Genomic DNA, 6,608 nt, shown 5'->3' with positions numbered 1-6,608 from the left:
GGGTGTTACCAAATGGACTTTGTGTGAGATGATCTTGCTCAGCTGTAGGCTGATGTAAGTGTTCTGAGCATGTTTAAGGCAGGCAGGGCTAACCTGCCTGTGATGTTCAGGAGGGTAAGCGCATTTTTGACTCATGGTATTCTCCATCTGGGATGGGTTCATCAGAAGACAATCGCTACTGTAAGTCAAGGAAGATCTGTTCATACATTTGCATGAGAAACAAAAGCAGGATATACAGAAACATGCGCGTATCACCAGAGAGCGGTAACTTAATTTTTAAGTTTTTAAAAATCTAGCAGTTTATATTAAAGAAAAAAAATGCTTTAGGAAGGGAAGAGATAGGTCAGGGCAGTTAACTGGTCCAGAAAGAAAACAGGTGGAACCAAGCACAGCTTTTTTTGCCACCTCAGCTTACTGTGCACCCCCAGGCAGGACCATCCCTAAAACTCAGGATGAGCTCTTCAATGGGGCAGGTCACACAGTGTGTTATGTCCCAAGAAATATCAGTACTTGATGTTTTGGGGAGGGAGGCAAGGCTGCGAAATTTCCCATCCATAAAAGTTTTGGAAGCACACAGGAACTTTAGTATCTTGATAATGTGTCCCCAGCCTTACCTGAATGGAGGCTACTATGCTTCTATTCCAGGTCCTAAAGCCTCCAGGGTCTCCTGTCTATATCAGTGGTTAGTTCTTGCAGGGCCTCCCTGACAATAAGCCATTGGTTATAGCTGTATTGAACCTGTAAGACCCAATCCATATGACCTCTGATAGTACCTCTGAATCCATAACCATCTCCTCCTGAGAGGTCATCAGGGCAGGGCTGTGTCTTTTCATCTTCTGGTCCAGAACACTCAGCACAGTGCTTGGCTTAGCGTATCTGCTATAGAAGGGCTAATGGAAGAAAACGTGTGCTGAGTTCTGGCACCAGATAAATGGAATTGACTTCTAGCTGGCTTTGGGGGACCCAGGAGAGATTTTCCAGAAGAAGGTGAATCTTAATGACTTAAGAGGAAAGGAATGGAGTATCCAGCTTCCACCAAGGAGAAGAAGCTGATTTTTGTTGTGACAGCATTTTAGAAAGACTAAAATAGTATCTCTAAGGGCTCTGCTACCGTATTCCTCTTCTGCCTCCTCCAGAGAAGTTTAGGTTCCATCGTAGGCCACTGAGAAAATGTATGGATGTCTTATGAGTCCTTCTCACCTTGGGAGGGCTCCCCTGAGAGCTCAATTCATAAAGAATCTGCCTGCAATGCAGGAGACCCCGGTTCAATTACTGGGTCAGGAAGATCCACTGGAGAAGAGATAGGCTACTCACTCCAGTATTCTTGGGCTTCCCTTGTGGCTCAGCTGGTAAAGAATCTGCCTGCAGTGTGGGAGACCTGGGTTCAATCCCCGGGTTGGGAAGATCCCCTGGAGAAGGGAAAGGCTATACACTCTGGTATTCTGGCCTGCAGAATTCCATGGACTATACAGTCCATGGGATTGCAAAGAGTCAGACATGGCTGAGTGACTTTCACTTTTCACCTTGGGAGAAAGGTAGGTAACAATAGCCTGGGGTTTAGCTTCTTAGGGGCTTAAAACACCAAGGAGTAAGCTCTGAAGAACTACCAAGAAAACGCCTCCCAAGTATAGTTAGAATAAATAGTCAAGTCAAACAAGATCATATCCAGCAGAAGACTACAATGAATCCATTTAATCAGACATTATCAGAGTAAAGAAGAAATAACATTCTGGTTTTTATGGCAACTGAAAAAAAAACTCACGTTACTTTGCAGGCATTGGTGGCACTCTTTAAGTTGTTTGGGGGAACATAGTTTAAGAAACAATTTGGCTTGAATTGGGGAGAAATAGGACTGTGGAGGCTTCATGCAGGAGAACTCCCCAGGTGAGGGGTTGTCTGAAGGCTCAGCCAGGTGGCTGGCTGCTGCAGCCTTGGCTTGGCTCCCACCTCCCAGAAGACACTAAGAACACTGCTGGGTTTGCTGCTGGGAGGTGATGATGGGTAACGACTGTGGCCTGATTCTTGAGGCGCCATGGATTCACTGCAGCGTGTCTCAGCCATATGTGAGCCCTGGCCACGTGTGAGCTCCCCCGAGGAGGAGGAGTCGGGGGTGGGAAGCCACGTGACACGTCTTATACATCCCCTCTTATTGCAGCAACCACATTTGAACAAGCTGGCATCTGGGTTTCCCTAAACAGTATGTGTGCAGGCCAGAGAAACTGCACCCTGAGCCCAGGTGCTGGATTTGGGGAGGCAGCAGAGGAAGGGTTGGCTGGCTTCTGAAGAACATCTACTACACACGGTCTTCATCTTCCGGGGGTGGGGCTTGGAGGAGACAATGATGGGGTGGATGGAACATTAGAGGCATTGCTCAGCCTTCCAGAGTTTGCAGCTCTGCTACTACATCTATGCCAAATAATGAGTCCAACTGGACCCTTCTAGTGACAGGTGACTTGGTTTTTCTGTGGCATCTCATAAAGAAGGATTGTGGTTGTTCGGTTGTCATGTCTGTCTATGACCCCATGGACTGCAGCACACCAGGCCTCCCTGTCCCCCACTATCTCCTGGAGATATAACCACCCCAACCTGCCTATCTGGGGTGGCCCTGCTTGGCCTGGCTCATAGCTTCATTGAGTTATGCAAGTCCCTTTGCCACGACAAGACAGTGATCCATGAAGGGGTTAGGCAGGATAACTGGTCCAATTACAGCATAGTCCTCCCCAAGCATCCTTCAAAAACCTCTGCATACTCAGCCAACCCACAGCACAGCTTTACTCTCTCAAGGACCTCTGTTAGGGATGGACCTTTTGATAATGTGAGGCTTCTTACAGTTTTGGATGGGTCTTCTCTGTGACTTAGGGATTTTTCCTCAAATGGGTCTTTTCATCTCTAAATAGCCAACTGTCCTCAACCATGACTACCTGTTTGACTCATCCGGGGACTTAAAAAAAAAGATCCAGGTACTAGTTTCTTCTTCACTAAGTCTTAGTTTCTGGGGGTAGAACCAGAGCATGGTGTTTCTAAAACTCTCTGGATGATTCTCAGCAAGGTTGGGACCCACCCCCTGTCCCTGGAACCCTGGGTGACCTCTGGAAGATCATGCTGGCATCCTGGACTCGCAAGCCCACTCCACCACGTGGGCTGTTCTCTTGTGTTTTTGTGTCATCTGTTATGATGTGGAGACAGCGACAGTATATCAACTTCACAGAGTTGTCGAAAGAACTTCACGAGGACACATTACGTCTGGGAGAATCTCCAGCACGTGAGAAGGGCTTGATTGAGTTGAACTCAGAGCCCCCAGCTCAGGGCCTTGAAATGTGAGTGCAGTGTCCGTGTTCTTACCATGAACCAGGCATGTTCTAAGCATTTCACTTGTACTATTCAATCCATTTTGTTGCATTGCAGACCTGGTGTAAGAAAAATGACAACAGCAAAATTAGTCTTTGGGATTTCTTTACCAGGTAGGACTTACTGTACAGACCACACATTTAACTCACACCCTGGAGAGCTCCCCTGTACCCCCGGTCATAGGCCCTCTTGCCTCCCACCAGAGTCCTTTCCAAAGAAAGCTCTTCTATAAAAGTTCTGTATATTTCAAAACATCCAAGGTGATTAAGGGCTTCTCAGTTGGCTCAGTGGTAAAGAACCCGCAGGAGATGTGGGTTTGATCCCTGGGTTGAGAAGTTCCCCTGGAAGAGGAAATGGCAACCCATTCAGTATTCTTGCCTGGGAAATCCCAAGGACAGAGGATCCTTTCGGGCTACAGTCAGACTTGCAAAGAGTCAGATACAACTTAGCGACTGAACACATGCACGCGCATCCAAGGTGATTGGACCTCCTCAATGGTCATTCCAGTGTCTTTGCCTATTGCTAAAGCCCAGTGCCTGCTCATGGGCTAGGTATAAAAGCGCTGCCCAGTAAGTTCTTGGTGGAATGACTACATTAATCCTGCAAAGGAGTATGCCAACATACTTGCGCAAAAGATATGGAGAAAGACGGAAATCCTTGTGAACAGTGGGGATGGTGAGAAAAATGGTACCACAAAATGCCTACTGTGTGCTGGGCACTTTAAATACATTATGACTTTTCACAACTCAGGAGATGAGTATTCAGGTCATCTTTTGCTGTGTAGCAATTCACCCCCAAACTTAGTCTTTTAAAGTAGTGATTAATGAGGTGGGAGCGTAGAAGGGGCCACTGCTCTCTGCTCCAAGATGGCTCTGCAGAGGACAGGAGCATCCACTTTCAGACAGCCCAGTGTGGTCCTCCAACCACTCTGGAGCCACCCTGGGGGCCTTGGCAACTGAGGCACCACCCCAGGCTGGCTCAGGGTTGGATGTGTTGGCCTAGAACACTCTTTGCCATGAGAATACAGCTCTCCCATCTCAGCCTCTCTGCTCCCCATTCTGAGGGGAGCCGTGCCTGGGGAGAAGCCAAGCGAGAGATTTCAACAGAGAACAGAGGAAACACACCCACTGAGGTTCTCATAGCAACATAATCACGCACAGGCAGCAGCCTATTTTGGTGGGAGCTTGTCTGAACCTCCCTCCCCGCCCCGGTTAGTCACAGAATGGATGCCCTGCACAGGCTGCAGCAGTGTGGGGTGGCATGGGCTGGGGTGAGGGGAGAATAATGGACTGGAAGCCAAGGGCTGGGGAGCTCATCTCAGATGCTCCGTCAGCCAGCTGAAGGATCACAGGGTCCTTGCCCGAAAAAATGACAGGATAGGACTGAAGTGGGAAGATCCTTTCTGGTTTCCGTTGATCTTACAAGTGCTGAGCCTCTCCCAGCGGAAGATCATATGTCTCGAGAGATCTTTTGTCTCTGAGAAAGATGCTTAGAGAAAACAGGGTTCCAGAGGGTAAAGGTCATTCTTTAAATTCAGCTCATTTACCCTCCCACCCCCACCCCCAACCTTCGGCACATTGGCAGGATGTGAAAGGGGAGGAGAATGACCAGTGTCACCAAAGACTCTGGTCACTTACCCAGGTCTGTGGGCTGAGAAAGGACAGGGTTAAGGAGGTTAAGGTCATTCGTTTAAATTTACTCCTTCCTCAATTAAACACACATACACACAGAATCACTGGGAACTCAACCGTCTTGCTCGCTCACTCTCCATCCTCTCCCTCCTGCACTTACTGCAAGGCATCCTCTTTCCCCGCAGGACCAGGTGATGGAAACCTCTTTAGTTTCTGGCCCATTTCTTCAATGGACGCTGGGGTTAGTTGAGGACAATCAGGCTGTCAAAGGTGATGTTAAAAAACAACCAGGGCATGCATGCAGGACTGCTCTCCCTGGGTCAGCATGGGGATGAAGTTCAGAGCACCAGGAGGACCAAGGAGCCCCTTTTGGGTCCCTGCCCTCGACTCGTGAAGTGAAAGCTTTAAAAGTGCAGCTGTCTTTGAAGGAGTCAGAACCAAGTTGGCCTGTTGTAATTGGAGACAGAATGCCTCCCCCCACCCCCCACCCCCGCCCCCTGCCCCAAGCCCAGCTTTGTTTCCCACCAGCCTGACAGATGGCCACTAAGAGAAAAAGAAGCTCTCCAAGTGAAGACAGGAATGCATTGTATAAAAATTCACACCCCCTGCTACCGCCTAAACTCCCTTAAAAAAGGACCAAGAGAATCCTAATGGGTACGTGACATCCTCCTTCTCTCCCATAAAAGGGACTTCAAAATCTGGTGATGCTGGGGGAGGGGTGAGGAGGGAGAAGAGAGATGTGTGGGCAGGGGACTGCCAGGGAAGACTGAGGTTGGGGGAGGGAGAGGTCGGCTGCAGGTCACCCACTTGACTTCCTCCCACCCTCTTTTCCAAGCCACTTCTGGCTGAACCTTTGCCCCACCTTCCCAGCGAGGCTGGGAGCCCCAAGCCCTAGGAGAGGCAGAGTGGGAGGAAAAAAGGATGGTGATGCCACACTTGGCCCTAGAGTTGAAGGAGTTAAGGACCCTCCCTCACCCAGACAGCCACCCTTTTGCTCCCCAAACCCCAAACGCCGAGGAAGCATCCAGGAATTGGCAGCGGAGCAGGAGAGGGGGTGGGATGGGGTGGGGTCGGGGCGAAGTGACCGTGGCCCAGCCTTGCCCAGCGCCAGTCCTGGGGGGCGGGGAGGACGCACACCGGGGCTGAGGACCTGCCAGCGCCCAGCTCCGGCGCGCCTGCCTTCTCCGAGCCTCGAGCGTGGCCCAGCCGCGTCCACGCAGCCCTGGCTCCCCTCCACCCCACCCCCCTGCAAGTTGTCTACGGCTACGGGCAGCGGAGGCGGCCCAGAGACCCCCGGAGCCCAGCCGAGGGGGCGGCCCCAGGGCGCGGGAGCCCTCGGTCTGCGCCCAGCCACCGCCCGCCCGGCCCAGCCTCCTCCCCGCCCCCACTCACCGGCTCAGCCCCCGGGAGGGACGCGCAGGGAGCGTGTGGCTTCGCCCGCCGATCGGCAGAAGTTGAGAGGAGTTGCCGGCTGCCTCGGCCGGCCGGACTTTGCGAGTAGAGCAGCCGGCGAGGCGCCGCCGCCGCCGCCGCGGAGCCTTCGGGGGCTGCCTCCCGCCTGCCGGGCCCGCAGCGCGGCCGGAGAGGGGCGGGGAGGGGGTCGCGGGCGCCTGAGCCGCTCGGATCTGT

At 51.7% G+C, this 6,608-nt stretch overlaps 1 long non-coding RNA gene across 1 annotated transcript; it reads right to left on the bottom strand.

Annotated features, from left to right (window-relative positions):
* Positions 1 to 1,664: 1,664 nt before the first annotated feature.
* Positions 1,665 to 6,459, bottom strand: LOC139183223 (uncharacterized). The gene is made up of 2 exons (XR_011566784.1): positions 6,372 to 6,459; positions 1,665 to 3,407 (listed from the first exon to the last, which is right to left on the bottom strand). It is a non-coding gene; the product is annotated as an uncharacterized lncRNA (long non-coding RNA).
* Positions 6,460 to 6,608: the final 149 nt, after the last annotated feature.

Source organism: Bos indicus, chromosome 5, assembly GCF_029378745.1.
Source record: "Bos indicus isolate NIAB-ARS_2022 breed Sahiwal x Tharparkar chromosome 5, NIAB-ARS_B.indTharparkar_mat_pri_1.0, whole genome shotgun sequence".
Taxonomy (NCBI): domain Eukaryota; kingdom Metazoa; phylum Chordata; class Mammalia; order Artiodactyla; family Bovidae; genus Bos; species Bos indicus.
Note: the sequence above shows the minus strand (reverse complement) of the source record. Positions and strands in the feature narration are given on the sequence as shown.